Genomic DNA, 23,326 nt, shown 5'->3' on the forward strand with positions numbered 1-23,326 from the left:
GTGGCACGGGCTTCTCTCTAGTTGTGGCACCCAGGCTCCAGGGCACGTGGGCTCTGTAGTGGCGGCACTCAGGCTTAGTTGCCCCGTGGTATGTTGGATCTTAGTTCCCCGACCAGGGTTGGAACCTGTGTCCCCTGAATTGGAAGGTGGATTCTTTACCACTGGACCACCAGGGAAGTCCCTTTCATCATTATTGGTACCTTGCTTTTCATTTGTAATAATATTTCTTTAAAAATCTGGAGGGAATTCCCTGACGGTCCAGTGCTTGGGACTCTGCGCTTCGACTGCAGGGGGCACGCATTCGATCCCTGGTCTGGGAACTAGGATCCCACGTGCTGTGCACAGCGTGACCAAAAAAAAAAATCTGGAAAGGTCAAGCATACAGAAAAGTATGGAAATATAATTAATCACTACATGCTAGCACACAGATTTGTAAAATCCTAATTTACTATATACATTAGAAAACAGTTTTTTAAGTAAAATATTGATATTATAGATATAGTAGAAGTCCCTATGTACCTCTTCCTTAACCCACTCTATACCCGCCCTACCCCAGAAGTAACCATCTTGAATTTGGTGTTTATTATTCCCACGCATGTTTTATACTTTACTTTATACTTTTAATGCATGTGTATATATTGCTGAGCAATATATAGTATTGCTTTGCAGATTTTCAAACCTAATGTAAATACAGCATATTGAATGTATCATTCTGAAAATGTTTTTTCATCCTATATTTTGGAGATTCTTGCTTGCTCCATTTTACTTATTTTACATATTTAACTGCTATATAGTATTGCATTATATGAATAGGCCACCATTTACTTATCCATTTTACTGTTGATGGATGTTTAAATAGTTTACTTTTTTTAGTATTAGAAAAAATGCAGCTGTGAACATTCTTGTGCATTTTTTTTTTCCTGTGAACATCCATTTCTTCAGGTAGTATTCTTTATAGCATAGGAATGGGATTTTGGCTCTCCTAAATGGAGTACCAATTTATAGCAGAGTGTAAGAGTTCTCATTGCTCTGTATCTTCATCAACGCTTGCTATTAGGGAATTTATAATTTTTACCAATATGGTAAGTGAAATGGTATCTGACTTTTTAATTGGCATTCTATAACTAATGAGAGCAGGCATCCTTTTATGTGTTTAGAGCCCCTTTGAATTTCTTCATAAATTGCTTGTTCATAGTCTTTGCCCATTTTTCTTTTGTATTATTTGTCTTTTTCTTATGAATTTGTAGGAATTCGTTACATACTCTATAAATAACTGTTTTGTTGATTATATGTTTTGATGTTATCTTTTCTGGTCTGTAGCTTACATTTTCACTTTGTGTCTTTTGTGGTATAGAAGTTTTACGTTTTAATTTAGTCAAGCTTATCAATTTTTAAATCAGTTCTTTTCTTTATAATTTGCATTGGAAAGCAAAATTTGAACAGTGGCAGTATAAAAGAATGGCTAAGACCATGGACTCTGGAACCACTCTGCCTGAGTTCAAATCTCTACTCCATTACTTATTGGCTATAAAACTCTGGACAAGTTACTTAATACCTCTGTGCCTTTCTCATCTGTAAAATGAGGATGATAGTAGTAGTATATTTATAACCTAAAGTTGGTGTGAGGATTAACTGAGTCAACACATGTCAAATGTTTGCAACATACCTCATACAAAATTGTCACTCAATAAACATTAGCTTTTATTATTAACTTTATTTTTATTCCCCCAATTTTATAGTGTTTTTCTATTACCTTTATAGTTAGAAAAAATTTTCAAGAATTGAAGCAAGTTTATTTGATTACCTCTTTCATCTAATGAGTTGTGAGCCGTGAATAAAGGGAGAAAGAAAAGAAGATTGAAAGAATGGCTTTGTGTCTTTCTTGGGTACTCTGTTTAAGAAGTGACTCTTACCACTCCCAGCTTGCTGGCACCACTTGAGAAACCTGAGTGTAGAACAGTTTAGGAACCTTGAGGACTTCACAGCCAACCAGCTAAGCCTCCATTCATCTCTCCACCCATCCTTCAACAAGCATTTATTGAAGGCCCACTGTGTTTCGTGCACTAAATTGGTTATTTATGGTGTGGCTTCCTTACTTCCCTTAATACAAGTGATATATTTTCAAATGTAAGGTTTATGGAAACAGTTCGTAAATCTGGGATCATGAAAAGTGCACTGAACTAGACAGAAGTCATGTGAAAAGAATTCTGTCACAAATCAGCTATCGGATTAGTTAAGACACTGACCCTCTCTGAGGGCAGTGCCCTGAATTGTGAAGTGAGGGAGGGTGAGGAGGTGATCTCTGTGGCCCCCTTTCTCCTAGGATGTATAACGATTCTTGCCACTGTGCCTTTCTTTTAGCATAGATTATCAATAGTATATTTAAAAGACATGGGTTTGTGGGTCTGCATCTTATAGGAAATCCACAGAAATCTAAATGCTACATATGGACTACATATGGACCTGTGACTTTTGATTTTCACCAGAGGAGAGATCACAGTTAAAAGACAATGCTTAAGGAAATAATCCCAGCAATAATTTTCAACTGAGAATTTTCAGTAGCCTCATCATAACAATCAGGATGTAAAAGCAGAACTTGAAGGTGTTTATTGCCTTGCGTGTTTATTATTTACATATTTTATTTGTCAGTAACAAACCAACTATCAAGTGATACTAGTGGGACACCCTGCCTTGAAGTTACAATGTGCATCTGGAGAAATTTAAAACATTCATTTTCAGAATTTTAACAAGTCACATAATGTGTTTTCTCTACAACTCATGTTCTTTCTTACTTCCCTCCATCACACATTTATTTACTCTATTAGACGCTGGAGATAGACAGTGATGGTGGTGATGGTGGTGGTAATGATGATGACAGCTAATACTTACTGAGCAGTTACTACATGCCAGGCATTCTTCTAAGCATTTTACATTTATTAACTCATTCAATTCTTATAACAACCCTGTGAGGTAGGGAATATTATTATCTCCATCTACAGCAAAGAAATGGAAGCACAGATGAAGGTTACACAGCTAATAAGAGGCAGAACTGGGATGTGAATCCAGGCAACCTGGCTCCAGAACCTGTGCTCTTAAAAATCATGTGTCATGCTACTGTACTGCCAAAGACAGATGGCTATAGACACCCTGTCTGAAATGGATACAGACACCGTGTGTGAAAAATGCTTATAGCCTTGCTGAAGAGATTACTTATCAATAATTACAATAGAGATGAACAGTGGTCTGTGGCAGTAGTTGTCACTGACTCTCCCCTACGTAGCCAAGGAAGGATTTATTTATTTGAGAAAAGCAAAGACATAGAAGGAGTACATTTTTATGTAGGGATAGAAGGTTGAGAATATATAAGATTTATGACTGTGGAAAACCCCATTATGTGTGTATTTATGTGTTTATAAATAATATTCCTATACTAGCATATTAATATATGCTATGTACCTTATGAAAACATATTCAAAAAGGAAAAATATTAATAAAAAAATAAGATATCTAATTATTTTTCTCCCACCCCATTGGATTGTCTTAAACACCTCAGAAAGATCATTGCTCTGGCCTATAGGAGTAATGGAAGGTTGTTAATGTAGACCAGATATGTTTAAAACAAATAAATATTACATACCACTTTATTTACGGATATGTTCTCACATGAAGGGCAGGGCCATCCATGTCTTCCACCAAATATTAATAGTCTCCATTCATATGTCTCATAGGGTTTCTGACCTGATGCTTCATACCTAATGGCTGTTCAACAGAGTGAATGGTTTGCTCTTTCTATTTTGTGGCCTATCCCACAACTTAGATAACATTGCTAAATAACAATGGCTCAAAATTGTATGGGCCACTCTGCATTTTCAGTCATCTTGCAGCTCAGCTGGGTGTGAATGGTCTAAGATGGGCTCACTCCCATATCTGACTGTCAGCTAGTTGGGCTAGATCTCAGCTGGATCACCTCATCTCTGCTCCACAGGGGCTTTCAACCTCTGGTAGGCTAGACCAGGCTTCCCCTTATGGTGGTCTCAGGTCAGCATCTCAAGAGTGTGAGACTCCAAGGCCTTATTTTTATTGGTGAAAGAATGGCATGCTAGCCCAAATTCAGGAAGTGGGGAAATAGATTTGCCTCTTGATGGAAGGAGCTGCAGAGTCACATTGCAGAGCATGGGGAAGACTTAGTTGACTGCAGCCATCTTTGAAAAACTCTAGGTCTGTCACACTTACAGATTCAGACTTCTGTGAAAATCAAATAAAAATCTAGTTTAAAAGAGGGGTAAAATATATTTGGTTCTTTACTTCTTTTAGTTTCCTGGAAGCATAAGTTTATTTCTATGATTTCTGTGATGCATTCCTGTGCTTTCCTCTTACCCACATATTCATATGTGGAACAATAGCCTACTGATAAGAATCAACTTGTATTCTGCTACTAATCAATAAAGATTCCTCTACCACCGTTAATCTTATCCAAGGTATGCCTTCCAGAATTCCAAGATAATGTAAGTTTCTATTTAGCAGGGTAGCTTGCTAAGCATTGCTCATAAGTAGTGCTCTTTGAGTTTAAGGCAACCCTGAACTGCTACAGAAAACTGAATGGTTCTCTGTATATGTTCTATCTTCCCTCACCTCATTCTTTTTTTTTTTAATTGAGTTAAAGTTGATGTACAGTATTATATGTTACAGGTGTACAATATAGTGATTCATAATTTTTAAAGGTTATAGTCCATTTATAGTTATTATAAAATATTTGCTATATTCCCTCTCACCTCATTCTTAAAGTGAGTTGAGTGAAATCTGCCAGGAGAGCACAGATCATTTGCCAATGATGATATTTATAAGCGATAAAAAAGGAATGACCTGAAACATTTTTATACCATGTTCTTTTAAAATTGATTAGAGTTTTTCTGAAACCACCAGTCTTCTTTGAGGGCTAGGGAAAATAGCATCAACATTCTTGCTGGCTGTCACACTGAGTTTGTGAACAGACCCATCGTGTGCAGACTTCTGGTCTACTGAGGAGTGTGTCTCGTCATGTTTACAATGGTGGAGTTTCCTTGCCCTTCTGCCAACAACCACAAAATGATCAGTAATGAGAAGTAATTAAGTATCGAGTGGAAGAAAACACAGACATGAATTTCATGATACTCTCATGCTTTGTATTATCAGTGACTTCATTGTTTCTCTTGGCAAATTTTTAATGCATCTGTGCTTGGCCTTGCATACTGAGGAAAAGAAAAATTTTGTAATGGCAACAGTGGTTTGGGATTTTCAGGTTACAAAGAAAAAAAAAACAGAATGGAAAGTTGCTTTTGCTTATACCAAATAATGATGCCTTACTCTTTTCATAAAGTGTCGGTAGTGACATAATGCCTGATGGTTTTGCAAGGAGAAAACCTGCTTAGTTGTCAAATTTAACACAGCCTAATGTGTTGATTATCTGTGACTCTCAGAGCCATAGAATGGCAGCCTTGAGGACTGTAAGAGAGCGATAGACTGGGAATCAGGAAACATGGCTTCTGATCTCAACTCTGCTTTTAATTAGCAAAGCTCTGGTTGTCACTTGTAAAATGAGGATATTAGTCTAGGTTGGCCCCGTGAGGTCATTCAGGATGAAACAAGGACGAGGGGTTCTTTGCCTTGACCTCTACCTTGTTCCTTACTCCCCAGTGGGTCCCCCTGACTGCAGGATTTACGCCTGAGACTAGATGATCTCTGAGGTCCCGGGACTTCCCGCTTTAGAATTCTCTGCTTCTCTGTTGTCTTGTATCTATGGATACAGATACAGTGTAGTTGGCCCTGAGAAGCGGATTCTACTTTATTTTCCTGTGTGGTGACCTCGGTCAGTTTTTCTTTGGCTTAAGCTGGTTAAAATCGTGATGTATCTTGGTAAGGATGTGTTCATGAAGAAGAAGGACTAGTAGAGAATTTGCAATTATTTACTTAATCTAGTTACAGAAAATGACCAAATGTCAACTGAGGCCTATTCTACCTACTACCTTCCCCCAATATACATGCCCCTAGCCAACTCTTTACTGTAAAAATTGAATTTTCTTAATCATTCTTTATTAATCTTTAGATAGCAAAAACTGTTTATTCTATATAATTGAGCACTAAACATAATTTAGTCTCTGTGTACCTGTTTATTTTCATGTTTGAATGGTGGAAAGAGGATATTTTGTTTGTATAAAAGAACTTCAAAAAGGTTCAGTGAAAGAAATTGGTTTTGGTCTTGATCATTTACTATGATGTTGAGGTAACCAATCAAAACTACTCCAGTTTAAAGAAGAAAGTAATAATAATGGTAGCTTACATTAAATTCAGTACTTACCAAATACAAGTCTGTTCTAAATGCTTTCTTTTGATTAACTCATTTAGTCTTCTTAAAAACTGTTGTTTATCTCCATTTTGCAAAAGAGGAAACTGAGGCTTGTAGCTGTTAAGTAACTTGCCAAAGGTCATACTGCTAGAAAGTGGCAGAGCCAGGTCCTAACTTGGACAGTCTGGTTCCAGAGTCCAGCAAACCACTATGCTGTATCTACCTAGGGTTTTATAAGAAGGCATACATAGTAAAGGAAAAAATCCTGGTTCAACATTAAGTTATTCAACAAATATTTATGAAGTACCTACTATGTCAGTTATCATATTAGCCAATTTGTGCAAGCTTATTTTTGTATCTGGACTAATGTCCCTTTTGTTGATATGGGTACAGTTAATTCTGGCTACCCAGAATTACACAAAAATCTGAATAATATGAAGTCACAACTCCCTGGCCCTTTCAGCAATTGGTCCATTCAGTAAAGATGTTTTGTTTTCATGCATTATTTATGTGCAGAAACTTAAGTGAATGCATTGTTATTCTTAAACTTTAAAGGCCACAAAGTGGCTTTTCTCAACCACTTTGCTGGCATCTTGGGGGAAGGCAGGAGGTATAGCATAACAGAAAGACTATGAGATTGTGGGATCAGATGGATCTGGACTTTAATTGCTGCTCCCATATGTTAGCTCTGTGGCCTTGGACAACCTACTCTACCTCTGTGAGCCTTCAAATGTAAAATGGAGATAATGGTACCTGGTAATGGGTTTATTGTTCATGCTCTGTGAGCTTAGGGCCCCTGTTGTTCATGTCTGTCTCCTCAGTGTTCAACAGAGTTGTAACTCATCAGGGATTCATTTGAAAGACTGAATCATGCAGTCCTCAACAGAGCTGACTGGCTGTAAGTAGGAACTGCCTCATGGTAAAAATGATTCATCTGTGAACCACTGGCTAGAAATTCAGAAAAATGGTACTGAGAATCTCATAGAAGTAGCTGGAGTGTACAGAAGTAGCTAATGTGTATGGACCTCTTACTACATGCCCGGCACTGTTTTAAGTGCTTTGTGTATATTATTTAATCTTAAAGACTTTTAGCCTGTAGTAAAGATTGTAAGAAAGGGCTTGGTAAAGGTAGGCTAAGCGTGGAGACTCTCATGGGAGACATCAAAGACAGGGAAATTAATATCAAAATCAGGGTAGTGCTGGTACCTACACAAAGTTCAGTGTGTGTGTGTGTGTGTGTGTGCGCTCACGCGCGTGCACACGTGCATACACACACATGTGCGTGGAGAAGGGACACTGGATCCCCAAGACTAACTAGAAAATTCTTGTTAATGTCACCGAATTTTGAAAACTTTTATCATATATACCCTGACTTTTCGCTCTCTCTCACCCCCACCTCCCTGAGTACACTCTCACATGCATAAAATGAGGTGAACATCCACTGCATTCCTCCTTTTTATTTGACAGCACCTTGAACAGTCATTAGTTCTGTTTTAGTGTATGTGACATTTTATAAAGTGGTCTTATTTTAACTTGTTTGGTAGGAAATTTGAGGGATGAATCGTTTTGATGGCAAGATGGCTGCATAATGCAGGGTGAGTCTGTGCTAACTGTAGGATGCTCTTCACCAAGGGACAAACTTGGAAGGGATTCAGTGCCTTAAGTTTGAACGTGCTTAACATCCCACACTTGCTGAATTTAGAGAGCAGGCTGCCGGCTAGCTTTACATTTCCACTTGGATTTCCCCCTCTCTCTGCATGGAACCATAAAGCTATAACTTAGTTCCCTGGAAGGGGAATGGAAAGAGATGTAGTAAGATTATATGGGGTGCTCAGCAGAGCTGGTTGAGCCCTTAAAATTAACAGTCTCATGGTAAATGTGATTCGTCTATGAAAATACTGGCTATAAATAGATGTTAATAGTGCTCAGTTGCAAATCAGCCATGCTGTGCTTGCATGGCCACATTAGGGAAAAAAATCCTGTTGAGTATTTTATTTGGTTTCTCTTAAAATGAAAAAATAAAAAGTTCGTTTCCTTTTATTGCCCTAGTCACCCACATTTGAAGACACTAAATTCAGCCAGCTGCAGTAAAGCTATCTGATGGCTAAAAAAAGACACATTGAAAACCAGATAACCTAATTTAGCAATGGCACCCTTTATCTTTTTCTTCCATTTTCAGTAAAAAATCATTGTAACATACCCTTACTGGTGTTTTTACTTGTAGGGAGGGCATGGATAGGGCTTCAGAGAGGGGAACAGAACTTGGGGATCTGTGATTCAGGTCCATATTCTTAAGAATTCTGAGTCCTAATAGAAAGTCAAGGTTTCTTTCAAATCAAGTATGAGGTTCAGAAGGCAGTGTAGTCATCTCATCTATCCCCATAGTATCAGGCACTAAGCATTTTCTATGCCCATCTACTCCGTTGTTATACAGCTCTCAGTGTCTGAAAGTGCTTCCTTATGAGCTGAAATCCAGCTCCCAGGATCTTTATTCATTTATCCTTCTTCTGCCTCCAGAGCTAAGTCAGCCAAGACTACTTCTCTTGTCACACTGTGGTCCTTCAGTGGGAAGGGCTCTATTCTTTTTTCCAGATGTAATACTCAGTTTCTTTAACCACCACTCTTCATACTATGTGGTCTAGTCTCCCTCACCCAACACACCATCTCATGCACACATTTTGATTATACCCCTTTAGACCTACTCTTCATTAGGCTGGGTGTTTCTTAAAGAAATGCATGGAGTTGGGCGTGATTTCCCAGATATTAAACACAACTAAAGCAGTGAAATGGTAAGAGTATATACTTAAGGAAGAGCTCAGTAAGTCTTCTGATATTGGATCTCAGTTGGAATGTTAAGTATAGATCAAGACATTTGATAGTAGGCATTTAATGAAGACTTATTTCCAGTTTCACTTATCAGGTAAGTGCTTGTAATACTTTTCATGTGTACATTGATTGTTGTATCAGTAAATAGGTAATTATTCACTCTGTTTTTCAAGAGGAGGAATTCGAGCTTCAGAAAGCTTAAATAACTTTGACTAATAAACCTTGGACCAGAAATGAAAACTTAGGCCTTCTGACACCCCTTTCTCTCCAGGCTCATGCTAGATTAATCAACACTTGCACTTTTTTTAAGCTTGAATGTGTTCTTTGGTTGTTTGTCCATGAAGTGCTATAGTCAGAGAAGCTGCTAGGCTGTAGATACAGAATAAACAGCCTGCCAATGGGGTCTAATAGTACAGACTTACATCATGGCTTTTCTTAGCTGTGTGTTCTGAAGAAAGGACAAAAAGAAATATAAAAATCTCAGAGTATAAATAGTTGATTTATCTGAGTTTTCCATTACAAATCAGTGGCTCTTTAAAGATTCTTTTCTCATTTAAGGTTGACACAGGGCTGGGAATGTTTTCCAGATCTTTGTGGAATAAAACCAAAGAAGAAAATTATTTTCATATAGTCCAAGTTAGCTTTAAATGCATTTTAAAATGCCACAGTCCCAGCACTAGAACAGAGCTCTTGAAAATCATATGATTCTTTTAACAGTTTTCAAACTACATCACTTTTCATATTTCTTCCAACTCTGCTCTCTGTTTTTTCTTACAAGCACGGTGATATTGAGCCAGTCACTTAACCTTTCTATTCTCTTTGAATTTTTGTCTCTTTGGCTCTTGGAACCAGTTTCCTCCAATCCCCTTATTCTGCCACCGAGGCCTGTTGAAGTTAACTGATGTGCCCGTGGTCATGCCCAGAGGCAGCACCAGAACCCACATCTCTTGCCTACAGCTCTGTTGCTGTTTCCATAGCAACACTACATGTTCATAGGCCAACCCCTACTTCTTCCAGCCCTAGAAAGATGTGAATCTTAAAAGATAAAAATGCATCTTTAGAGTGGTTAAGAAGCCGCCTGCCAATGGAGGGGACATGGGTTCGAGCCCTGGTCCGCGAAGATGCCACATGCCACAGAGCAACTAAACCCGTGCTCCACAAGAGAAGCCACCGCAATGAGAAGCCTACACACCACAATGAAGAGTAGCCCCTGCTCGCCGCAACTAGAGAAAGCCCGCATGCAGCAGCGAAGACCCAACACAGCCAAAAATAAACTAATTAATTAATTAATTTTTTGAAAAATGCAACTTTTGAGAACCTGAAGTCTCCCACAAATTTTTGTTGGCTTTCTCAACCTCTTCTTCACCCATTAATTGACTAATAAGTCACTCTGAGTGCCTTCAGGCCTCCTCTTGACTAGACCAACCTAGGATAATAAAGAGCTCAGAGGTGAACAGGAGATTCAGATATCAAGAGTTACCATCTATAAATTCCAAATGACAGCTTTCCTTTCTCTTCTTTTATCTAAGGACCTGTGACTGGAATAGACAGATTGTGTGTTACAGAAAAAATGTTGCAACTGGTAAAGTCCCAGGGCAGTACTTGACCTTGCAGCCATTTTGCTTCTCCTTTCCCACATCTTCCCGTATTCAATCTATCTTCCTGTACTGGGGAACAATTCCTTCCTGGCCTCCCAGGTATTTGAGTCTAGTCTGATACATTTATACTTACTAAGGGAAAAGAAGGAAACTAACTTTTGTAAAGCTCCAGTTATCTGCCTGATAATATGATTTATGCTTTCTATTCTTTATATCTTTTTTTTACAAGTTCGGACACATAGAGTTGGTATTATTCTCCTTATTTTACAGATGAAAAAAACAGACATTGAGGAATTCACAGTTTAGTGTTGTAGAAATATAGGTTCAAGACTAAATACAAAATACCAATAAATACTATAAATAATGTCCAATGTACAAAGTGTTTTGGGAGCATTTGAGAGGAAATGTCTAACTGTGCCAAAGGGACTTAGTGAAAGCACCTCAGAGGTAAGTTGGGCCATGGAGGATAAGAGTATACGGCTCATACGTACAGGTTGAAGGTGCATGAAAAACAGCATGTGGCAAATGTCGAGTTATTCCTTACGGCTGAAGTAAAGGAGAAGACCACCAGCGAAATTTGAACATGTATGCTATGTATTAGATGATAATAAAAAGTTATTGGTAATTTTGTTAATGTATCAATGACATCGAATTTACACGAGAGAATGTCCTTTCCTTTTTATTTTTCTAGATACATAATGAAGTATCTTAGTGTGAAATGACATGATGTCCTGGGCTTTACTTTTAAATATTTCAGAAAAAATGAAGGCAGAGGGTAGAGGAGAAATAAGTATGGCAAATTATTAAGGGTTGTTGAAAGGTGGGTGAGTACATGGTCTTTGTTATATTCTTTTTACTTTCTGTGTATTTGGAAATATTCATGATAAAAGATTTAAATAGAAAGCACCAGAGACAGAGTGTTGGATACATAAACATTTTAAGAAGGTGTTCTCTTTAAAGGGGGGACAAAAGGTGCAAAAGGAGTGAGGTAGAGAAAAGAGACAGAAGACACTAATCTTTGGGTGTCCGGCAGAGACAGAAAAGCAGAAAACTGAGCTGTGTCTCAAGAGCCAAGAAAGAGGGGCTTCCCTGGTGGTGCAGTGGTTAAGAATCCTCCTGCCAATGCAGGGGACATGGGTTTGAGCCCTGGTCCAGGAAGATCCCACATGCCACAGATCAACTAAGCCTGTGCACCAAAACTACTGAGCCTGCACTCTAGAGCCCACAAGCCACAACTACTGAGCCCGTGTGCCTAGAGTCTGTGCTCTGCAACAAAAGAAGCCACCACAATGAGAAGCCCGTGCACCACAACGAAGAGTAGCCCCCGCTCTCTGCAACTAGAGAAAGCCCACGTGCAGCAACAAAGACCCAACACAGCCAAAAATAAATACATTAAATAAATAAATTTATTTAAAAAAAAAAAAGAGCCAAGAGAGAAAATGATTTCAAGGGGCAGAGAGCTGCTGTAACTTCATTTTAACAACATTGCCACTGCTCAGAACAGTTTTGGCACTCTACTTTTGGAATTTTCGTTTTTTGGAATATCCCTCAGCCATGGCAAAATGTGGTTCATTGAAGGTGAATTTGACTTCTGACAACAGGGAAAAGTTCCTTGGAACTAAAGCTAGTGAATCAAGTCAGGATTTGGGTCAGCTAATACTGTTTTTGGTCAGAGAACCAATTGTGACCTTAAAATAATGAGATTGGTTTTTGTATGTGAACTTTGCATAGATTTTGAAGACATTTCCAAAATGTGTCAGGGAAAACTTTTGACAAAATGACACAAATGGATTTCTAACTTAGAGCTTTTGTTTTGTTTTTAATATTCCATCTACTTCAGTTTTATGTCAAATCTTTGGTGTCCTGAAGCTTCTGGTTGTTTTCTAGAATCCCAATGTAAGCAAAAAAGTAGGAGACAGCATGGTATATGGCAGGGGAGAGAGTGCAGCCTCTGGAGCTGGCCAGCCAAGTTACAGTCCTATCTCCATCCCTACACGCTGTCCAATTTGGGGCAAGTTACTTCACTTCTTTGGGACTCTGTCTTTGTAGGGTTGTTGGGAGGATTTGAGATCATATGTGTAAAATGCTGTGCCCAGTGCCTGACATATGATAGGAACACATAACTTATCTTGGTGGAGACATAATGATACAATTTTATCTCTTTGTTCATCAAACATACCTTCCCTCTTGGGACATCAAGTGAGATAGGAAAATAAATAATGGATTTTTGCCTGTTAGCATCATGAGGAGAATATATTACTCAGCCTTACATCACTGAAGGCAAGGGGAGTTCTTTTAGTCAGTACTAAACTTGTATTTTCAGAGTGTGTGTTATTTTGTCCCTTGCCAAGATGGAGATTGGCAAGCTGAAGAAATTGGAATTTGGCCAGGAACCGGTGCCTGTTATTTAGCAGAGAGGTGATAGGGAACTATGATCCTGCCAGTTTGGAGGGACTTAACATGAAGTGACTGGCTTCTCGGTCTAAACGGGCCATAACTGTTCTGAACTAGAGGACGAAGGCTGCTGATTCGAAGGGCTAGGCTCACCCAAGCTCTTACTGGTGTGCCTTTTTCACCAACCAGGACTTTAAAAATCTTCTCTAATACCACAGCAACATGAAATTTACTGTCTTCCTGGCCAGGTACTCTACTGGAGCATTTTAAATATACTGTTCCCTTTGATACTGAAAACAATATATCAGGCAAATACTACTACTGACCTATTCTTTATTGGAAAGTTAAATTGAAAGATGTAAAGTCAGTCTGCCCAAGCCACAGAACACTATGGCAGAGCAGGAACTCCAGCTGCCTTTAGAACCCACCCAGTCTTCGCAAGCTTATGTTCTACTGCCTGAGTTCTTTCTCATTCGGAATAATGATTTGTTTAAAGGTGGGAGAGAACGCTCTGCAGCAATCATGGTATAGCTTTGACTACACTGGCAAAATCAAAGAAGGCCAGAGCCCTTTCACCAAAGACCTGCATCATGAAGTAGTGAGAGAAGAGAACATAGAGAACACCAGGGAGTAAGAAAAAATACCTAGGCTTGGTCAAATCTCAGATTAGGGCACAGTGTGAGTCAAGTTCATGCTCCTTCACTGTTCTCCATTATTCAGTTCATTCTGGGTGGTAGCAAGGGAGTTATACAGCAGGAGGTCTGCTTAAGTCAGAAAACATCAAGGAGCATCCAAAAGCATCTAGAAAACCACATGCAGCAGGGTGAACACTTGGCCTAGATAGTATGGCCCGGGCTAGATCCTATGAATTTGGGTCAAACCAATGATCAGGGTTCTTCTAACTGGTATCAGGGCTCTCCTTGTGTCCTCTAAGAAGGGTCCACCAAGCCCTTTCCCAAGCCCCTAGCCCCATTAATCTTTACGAAGGTGTGCATTTCCAGTGCTCTTTAATTAGGGCAGATCCCTTCCCAGTCCTATTGAATAGATCTGGACACTCCAGAGTACACGGGACTGGGATAGATTGAGCTTGGGGGTTCTACCCACTGTGTGTGCTTCCATATATACCGTTTGTTCGAAAGTACCTATGGCAGCCAAGAGTACGTGTTGACCAAGGAAGGTGGCTTCTGCTAGGAGGTATAAGTAAATAAATGGATGTCAGAGCTTACAATTAAGGGGGGTTGGGGGAGAGACAAAGAATCATTACACCCCCTTGAGCGTGTTGCTTTGGATATTTTGGTAATGATTATAAAGGATTTACACACAGACTAAACTAAGCTCTTTGTGTTCTTTGCAAGATGGAAAGCTTGCCAAGTCAATTTCAGCATGCAAAGCCCAGACAATTATTCTTTTGGCATTTAGGGGCCGCCCCTGTTTTTGCTGGGGGTTTGGAGGTGGGTAGCCTGTTGACACAGGAAGGCTTTATAAGGAAAAAGAAGACAACTTTACCCTCTACTTTTTAGAAAAGAAACCCCCTGTCAGGGTTCTCAGTCCCTACCTCCTTTGCTAAACCTCTGTCACAGAGCCAACAGAAGAACCCCTTGGGCTCAGAAGTGCCATACACACTTGGGGGCCCACAGCCAGTGACTCATTCACGGCTGTTTTCATTTCCTGCACTTAGCACCGCACTGTGAAATTCTGTATTTCTTTTGTGAATGTGTGCATGAAGATGGTTAATAGCTGTATTTCTAGAGATAACCATTGGAAAGATAAAGTTCTTGAGATTATGGCCTTGGTCCCTTATATAATATATACTTTGTGGTAGTGGTTCTCAACCTGTGAACCTGGAACCCCTAGGAACTTTCATAGTTGTCCTAGGGGCCTCCCAGTCATCTTCCAAAAGCATTGTGAGAAACTGAGCGTGATGTGTCTCCAGAATGGAGACTGTCGTGATTGATAGCATGCAAGCCATTTAAATGTTTTCTGAATTTGTTGTAGGCTTTTGTGGCTATATCTTTGTTCAGTCCATGGACAGGAAAAGCTACAACTATCAGTGGGGAATTAAGAAACTTTTTTGTTATGGAAAAAGAGTTATCCTGGAAAGGATGAGTAAAAAGTGTCTGAACTTCTTTTTTGTAACAGCTAAACAAGAGGCTCCCGTTTTCTTGTTATGGAACCTTTTAGTGCTGTTTCCTGATCTACATGGTTTCATGTCTGGATCAGAACGCCCTGTTTGCATTTGCTGCTGAGGAGTGGGCTGAAGACATTTGGTCTTTCAAACTGTTGATCTTAAAAACTATAAAGGATGCTTTTCGGTGTTGTTAGTAGTGTCATAAGAGACTCCATGCATCCACCCTACTCTCTTCAGTACAAGTTACCATATGCTGTAATTACTTTCAGGTGAGAAATTATTGCAGTTTAACTTGGTGGTGGCTACATGCTGAAGGCTGGATCCAGAGTACTCTTATTTTTGCCTTTAGTAGAGACTGCTTCTTCCAGCATGTTGGCTATAGTTTTTAAAATAGAAGTTTGCTGGCTGTATAATATAAAACACCAAATTGCCAAGCATAGACACTTTTCTCCCTCAGAAGGGTGTAGCACGTTCATTGCACAGGCACTAACAAATGCCTGCCTTCTGCTGTGAGTGTTGTATTGTTTTTCTTCCTTTCTCCTTTTCTGTCAACATTTCCCTTTTTTTAATAAGAAAAAAAAGTCTTAATTAAAAAGCAGCATATGTTAAGCACTGAAAATGGGGAACAATCATAAAGAATAAAAAAATTCATCCTTAATCCAACCATGCTCTTCATCTTTTTCTGTAGTGTTTTCCACACTTTCTTGTCTTCTGTATCTGTTATAATGTGCATGTTGTTTGGGGAATATTATTTGTTGTCATTTTTCCATACCATAGCTATTAATGGTTGCATAGAATTTCATTATATGAAGGCGCCATTATTAATAACCATTCTCCTATTCCTGGATACTTAGTTTACCATCCTCGTTTGAGTCCTTCCTTTCCTCCTCCCCAACTTACACTTTAGAGGCATGAACCCTGTGGATCCAGAAGGGATCCAGAGCTAACAAGAACCTTTGACCACTATCTGGACTTTTTGAAACTGGCTGGAATCCTTGAGAACTGTCTTTGGCTCAGAAAAATATCTATTTGTGTTTTAAAGTCATGATTTTGGCCTCTGGGGGATTTAATCACAACTCATAATTGTTATTCTATCTCCCCTCTAAATTCTTTCCCCTTTACCAAATTAAAAATATGAAAAATGTTTGAATATTTTTAAGAAGGTAAAAAAATATATAGAAGTCATTAGATACTGTTAGAGTAGACCACTGTACCACCTTTTCAGACCCTGAAAGTTGAGAGTTTGGAAATGAAATAAGAATTGGAATATGTATCCAAGTAATTCATCTTTAACAGTGGAAGGATGTTTACTTTCGCAAATGTTTTCTCTCCATGGAAAAGGCTGCTATTTTATTTACAGTTTACTTCATTATGTAGACTTGAATTCAAAAGATGAGAATCAGACTTGGGGAGTATATTTCAAACAAAAGTAGAAGCAAAGCTAATTAGACACTGGTGGTAGTAAGATAAGAAATATTTTTTCCTTTTAAAACAGCAACATTCTTTTTCTGATTTTTGGAGTGAGTGTGTCCTCATTTTAATACTCCTTTGTTACCAAAAGACAATACTTTGTGCATAAAACATGGTTACCAAGCAATGCACCAAAAATTAAATTGTTACATGGCTTAGGACGTGCGGAGAAGGACCAGATTGGTCTAGAAAAGAGTCTCAGAATCATAAAACATCATTAGAGTGGGAAGAGCTTGGAGATGGGTTTGCCCAGCTCTTCCCCAACAAGCAGTGGGGAGAGGGCACCCTAGCTGTACAGCCTCTCCGACAAGCACTCATCCACTCTGTGAGCGTTCATTTTTCGCAACTCTGTGGTCTTAAAAAATGTAGCCAATTCTTTCAAGATGTGTCCAGAATTCTTGTGCCATTTTATTTCCCATGACACTGCTATTAGCTGAACGCCACCTGATAATATAAATTATGATGAGTAAATTTCAAGGAGTTGGAAGGAAGATTTCCTAAACGTGAAAGCAAGGAAAAGTCTCCCCAGCACTGAGCAAGTGGCTAGAGTGATTTATCATTAAGGGTATAATTAAAGAAAATTTTGCCTTTGTAAGCTTCTGGTTCTAAAAATGCTGAGGCTAGGCCTACAAGGAAGCCTTAGGCTGTTTCCCCAAATTCTATTTTGACATATAAGTACTATTCAGTTCATTTGTTTTTAATAAGATAACTTTAAATAGAACCTTCCATAATTGACGACTAGCTTCCTGCTTAAATATTTAAATATGCTTTAGATTTTTGCCCTTCAGCTATATCTAAATGCTCAGCTATACAGCACGGTTCAAGTCTTCATTTGGGGAAGGCAGAGATCTATGACTGCCCATGCTTCCACCTATAATAGCACCTTTAATAGGCCACTTCACTCTCTGTGCCCTTAATTAGTTGGAAGAATGAAAAACAAACAATCCAGTAGCAATTGGGCTCCTTCTCAGAGCGCTAACTTGGCTACATTTCAAAGTACTTAATGTTTCCCTAAAAGGTACAAAGAACTGCATGGTGCTTACATTAGCATTTCCTAATCAAAAAGTGTAACACTTAAAAGATGGTTAGAGTTGCACAATAAGACATTGATAGTGGTTCTTTAAGCCATTCTATGTCTAAAGCATAATTTTTGCTTTTTAGTTCTTCTGAGTTCTGAGAATCAGAGTAAGACTGATTTCATATGTAGAAATAATTATTTCCTTTGATACTGCTAATCTCTACCTTAAATCCAATCACAGTGATTACCAATGACGTTCTTAGCAGCCGGGTGTGCAGCATATGGGCAATGTTGAGAAGAGCAGGTGTCAGACTGAGTTTTGTTGTTGCTGTTTTTTAATTTATAAATATTCTCAAATATGTCATTATATATTATCCATAATAACTTTTAATTCCATAGTCAAAGATACTTCTCTACCTTTGACTTCATGTATTTTTTCTGTTTTTTTTTTTTTTACCTGCTTAGGAGGATTGGGGGTAAGGTCATTTTAAGGTATTAGTCATTTTGAGTTACTACGTTAAAGAACAAAAGTTGGTTAAGTTTACAAAGCACTATAAACCAACAAGGAAGCCACGTACTATAACTACAGATAAGACTTTTTCCACCTTTACTTCCTTATTTATACCTGCTATTACCACTTACCCTGTTTTCTCTCTCCCATAATATATATCAGTAATAGAAATAGATTTTACTATTAGGAAAGGAAGAAAATGATATCTGATCTCCTGCTAGGTGTTAGATACCTTTACATTCTCTTATTTAATCCTTGTAACCACTCTGTGATGGACACCTGATTAGTCTCCTTTTTACAAATGGGGAATCCAGAAGTCAGAAAAGTTAAGTAACTTGCCCAGGATCACACAGTTATTATTAAGTGGCTGAGCCATGGTTCACATGTCTTGTTTCTGGGATTTTTTTTTACTTCTCTGTATTACCTCGTATTTTCAGGAGTCTCCCCTGGCGCCTTTCCTTGCCTTTCAGCTACAAAGTACTATTCATCAAATAGTATAATTGAAGTTAAAAATTTTGCTGTTCCCAGCGGGAAGCAGCCCATGGCTGGGTGAATACCCACTCACTCGCCAGACAGAAAGAGGGATGGCGTCAGCCCACATAATTCCCTTTATACAGGTTTAATATATTCACAAAAAGCTGCTTAGTAAATTTTTGTTTTTGCTTTTCAACTTATTTTTCCCAGTTTTTTTGAGGTATAGTTGATATATAGTATTGTATTAGTTTAAGATGTACAAGTAAATTCTTTATTATCTTGTCCCTCCCCCGCCTTTTTTTTTTCTCATTGAATATGATAAAGACTTAAGTGAATATTCAAAGTTGAGTGTTTTTTGGCTCAGGAGTTTAAAAAGAAGGAAAGGAAAGGAGAAAGGTGAGAGAAGGAGAGGGGAAAGGAAAGGAGAAAAACATTAACTGTTCAGGAAGAGAGTAGTGGCCCATGGGAGAAAGACTGCCACCCAGGGATTGCTAGGTTTAACTCTGCCCTTGAAATAACTCAAAACTTGTTAATAGGACTTCTAAGGCCCAGCTTGATCTGGCCCACAGTTTCACCTTACACTCCTCCCTTCTTCACTTTTTCTGCTCCGAATAGAATATGCTGGTCTCCTCTTAGTAGTTCACACTCACCATTCTCTCTCCCACCTCCAGGCCTGCATTGTGCTCTGCTTGGCCACCTTCCCTCTGTTCTTCCCCCAGTTAACTCCTCCCACTCAGCCCTCAACTGTCAGCTGTAGTAACGCTTCCTGAGGAAACCCTCCCTGGCCTTTTTGACTAGGTCATGACCCTGTTAGACACTTTAGTGTCACCATGACCTCTTTCTTACACCAATTACAGTAGCAATTTTATATACATTTATATTCTCTAGAGAATTTCAGCCTCCCCCACTGGACTGTGAGTTCCATGAGTACAGACATAGTCTGTTTACTCACCATTATGTCTCTGGTACTTTGCACATAGTATGTACTCAGTCTATTGAATGAATGAATGAATGAATGAGTTTGTTTCATCATCAAATGACCAGATTTTGAGCGAGTCCCTCTGGCAAAATTCACATAGACTTAACCTAGCAGAGTTCATGTGTTTACAAAGCTGTTGGATATAAAATGGAGAAAGATGGGAAAGAGCAATGAAGCCAGTACTTATAGGGCACTGTTTCCTCCTGACCACTTCCCCCACCACAGACACACCCCACCATGTTGAGCTTGGCTGCATGACATCTCTTTCCTAATGACATTCAGTCACTAATTGGTCCAACAGGTGCCCTTAGACCGGTGGCCAGCAAACTTTTTCTATGAAGTACCAAGTAGTAAATATTTTAGGCTTTGCAGATCATACAGTTTCTGCCACAACTACTCAGTTCTGTCTTGCCAGAAAACAGCCACAGAACAATGTACAAATGAGTGGCCATGGCTGTGTTTCAATAAAACTTTATTTACCAAAACAGCCATATTTTGCTGCCCCCTGCCTTAGATGATATTATGAAGCAATCATGAGGGAACCTCTGAATAAGTAAACCTGAAAGAATGATTCTCCACCCCCTGAGATGAAATTTATTCACAAAGTAATTATTTATTCGTGTGAGATATGTGTGACTGTGCATAAGACTAGGGTCGACTTTGAAGCTGTTAAATACAAGACATAGATGTGACACAGGCATCACCACCACAGGCTGTGAGAGCCATGATGTTACATAGACCATGGTCTCCTGTAGATGTGATTTTTTTTCATTGCAAATAAAAGCACTTGAAGTTCAATGTTAGTTATATGAACAGTTTTGAAGTATTAAATAATATTTCTTTGGGCTTCCCTGGTGGCGCAGTGGTTGAGAGTCCACCTGTCGATGCAGGGGACACGGGTTCGTGCCCTGGTCCGGGAAGATCCCACATGCCACAGAGCGGCTAGGCCCGTGAGCCATGGCTGCTGGGCGTGCACGTCCGGAGCCTGTGCTCTGCAACGGGAGAGGCCACAACAGTGAGAGGCCCACGTACCACCAAAAAAATATATATATATATATATATTTCTTTACTTTTGCAACCTATATCTGGTTTTTGCTTTTAGATCTGTCATGGACTGAGAAATCAGGTAATTGGCAAGGTTCTAAGGTGTGAAGTAGTGTTTTTGCTGTAGAGGTTTTGAGAGTCATTTGAGATACAGATGTCTTTACATCCTTTTGTCTAGATTGGAGTTGTATGAAAATTGTGGCCCACATACAGACTGAAAGTGAGGGGATGGAAAGAGGTATTCCATGCAAATGGAAATCAAAAGAAAGCTGGAGTAGCAATACTCATATCAGATAAAATAGACTTTAAAATAAAGAATGTTACAAGAGGCAAAGAAGGACACTACATAATGATCAAGGGATCAATCCAAGAAGAAGATATAACAATTATAAATATATATGCACCCAACATAGGAGCACCTCAATACATAAGGCAACTGCTAACAGCTATAAAAGAGGAAATCGACAGTAACACAGTAATAGTGGGGGACTTTAACACCTCACTTAACACCAATGGACAGATCATCCAGACACAAAATTAATAAGGAAACACAAGCTTTAAATGACACAATAGACCAGATAGATTTAATTGATATTTATAGGACATTCCATCCAAAAACAGCAGTTTACACTTTCTTTTCAAGTGCTCACAGAACATTCTCCAGGATAGATCACATCTTGGGTCACAGATCAAGCCTCAGTAAATTTAAGAAAATTGAAATCATATCAAGCATCTTTTCTGACCACAACGCTATGATATTAGAAATCAGTTACAGGGGAAAAAACATATAAAAACACAAACACATGGAGGCTAAACAATACGTTACTAAATGAGCAAGAGATCACTGAAGAAACCAAAGAGGAAATAAAAAAATACCTAGAGACAAATGACAATGAAAACACAATGATCCAAAACCTATGGGATGCAGCAAAAGCAGTTCTAAGAGGGAAGTTTATAGCAATACAAGCCTACCTCAAGAAACAAGAAACATCTCAAATAAAAAATCTAACCTTACACCTAAAGGAACCAAAAAAAGAAGAACAAACAAAACCCAAAGTTAGTAGAAGGAAAGAAATCATAAAGATCAGAGCAGAAATAAATGGAATAGAAAAAAAGAAAACAATAGCAAAGATCAATAAAACTAAAAGCTGGTTCTTTGAGAAGATAACCAAAATTGATAAACCATTAGCCACACTCATCAAGAAAAAGAGGAGGAGGACTCAAATCAATAAAATTAGAAATGAAAAAGGAGAAGTTACAACAGACACCGCAGAAATACAAAGCATCCTAAGAGACCACTATAGGCAACTCTATGCCAATAAAATGGACAACCTGGAAGAAATGGACAAATTCTTAGAAAGGTATAATCTTCCAAGACTGAACCAGGAAGAAATAGAAAATATGAACAGACCAATCACAAGTAATGAAATGGAAACTGTGATTAAAAATCTTCCAACAGGGCTTCCCTGGTGGCGCAGTGGTTGAGAGTCCGCCTGCCGATGCAGGGGACACGGGTTCGTGCCCCGGTCTGGGAAGATCCCACATGCCACGGGGCGGCTGGGCCCGTGAGCCATGCCCGCTGAGCCTGTGCATCTGGAGCCTGTGCTCTGCAACGGGAGAGGCCACAGCAGTGAGAGGCCCACGTACGGGGAAAAAAAAAAAAATCTTCCAACAAACGAAAGTCCAGGACCAGATAGATGGCTTCACAGGTGAATTCTATCAAACATTTAGAGAAGAGCTAACACCCATCCTTCTCAGACTCTTCCAAAAAATTGCAAAGGAAGGAACACTCCCAAACTCATTCTATGAGGCCACCATCACCCTGATACCAAAACCAGACAAAGATACTACAAAAAAAGAAAATTACAGACCAATATCATTCATGAATATAGATGCAAAAATCCTCAACAAAATACTAGCAAACAGAATCCAACAACACATTAAAACAGTCATACACCATGATCAAGTGTGATTTATGCCAGGGATGCAAGGATTCTTCAATATACACAAATCAATCAATCTGATACACCATATTAATAAATTGAGTAATAAAAACCATATGATCATCTCAGTAGATGCAGAAAAAGCTTTTGACAAAATTCAACACCCATTTATGATAAAAACTCTCCAGAAAGTGGGCATAGAGGGAACCTACCTCAACATAATAAAGGCCATATATGACAAACCCACAGCAAACATCATTCTCAGTGGTGAAAAACTGAAAGCATTTCTTCTAAGATCAGGAACAAGACAAGGATGTACACTCTCACCACTATTATTCAACATAGTTTTGGAAGTCCTAGCCACGATAATCAGAGAAGAAAAAGAAATAAAAGGAATCCAAATTGGAAAAGAAGTAAAACTGTCACTGTTGGCAGATGACATGATACTATACATAGAGGATCCTAAAGATGCCACCGGAAAACTACTAGAGCTAATCAATGAATTTGGTAAAGTTGCAGGATACAAAATTAATGCACAGAAATCTCTTGCATTCCTATACATTAATGATGAAAAATCTGAAAGAGAAATTAAGGAAACACTCCCATTTACCACTGCAAC

At 38.8% G+C, this 23,326-nt stretch overlaps 1 protein-coding gene across 2 annotated transcripts in view; it reads left to right on the forward strand.

Moving 5' to 3' along the window:
- Positions 1 to 23,326, forward strand: part of CMSS1 (cms1 ribosomal small subunit homolog) — a 381,549-nt gene that overhangs the window by 130,146 nt on the left and 228,077 nt on the right. The window lies entirely within an intron of this gene.

Source organism: Aethalodelphis obliquidens, unplaced genomic scaffold, assembly GCF_003676395.1.
Source record: "Aethalodelphis obliquidens isolate GAN/ISIS:26980383/991018 unplaced genomic scaffold, ASM367639v1 scaffold1, whole genome shotgun sequence".
NCBI lineage: Eukaryota > Metazoa > Chordata > Mammalia > Artiodactyla > Delphinidae > Aethalodelphis > Aethalodelphis obliquidens.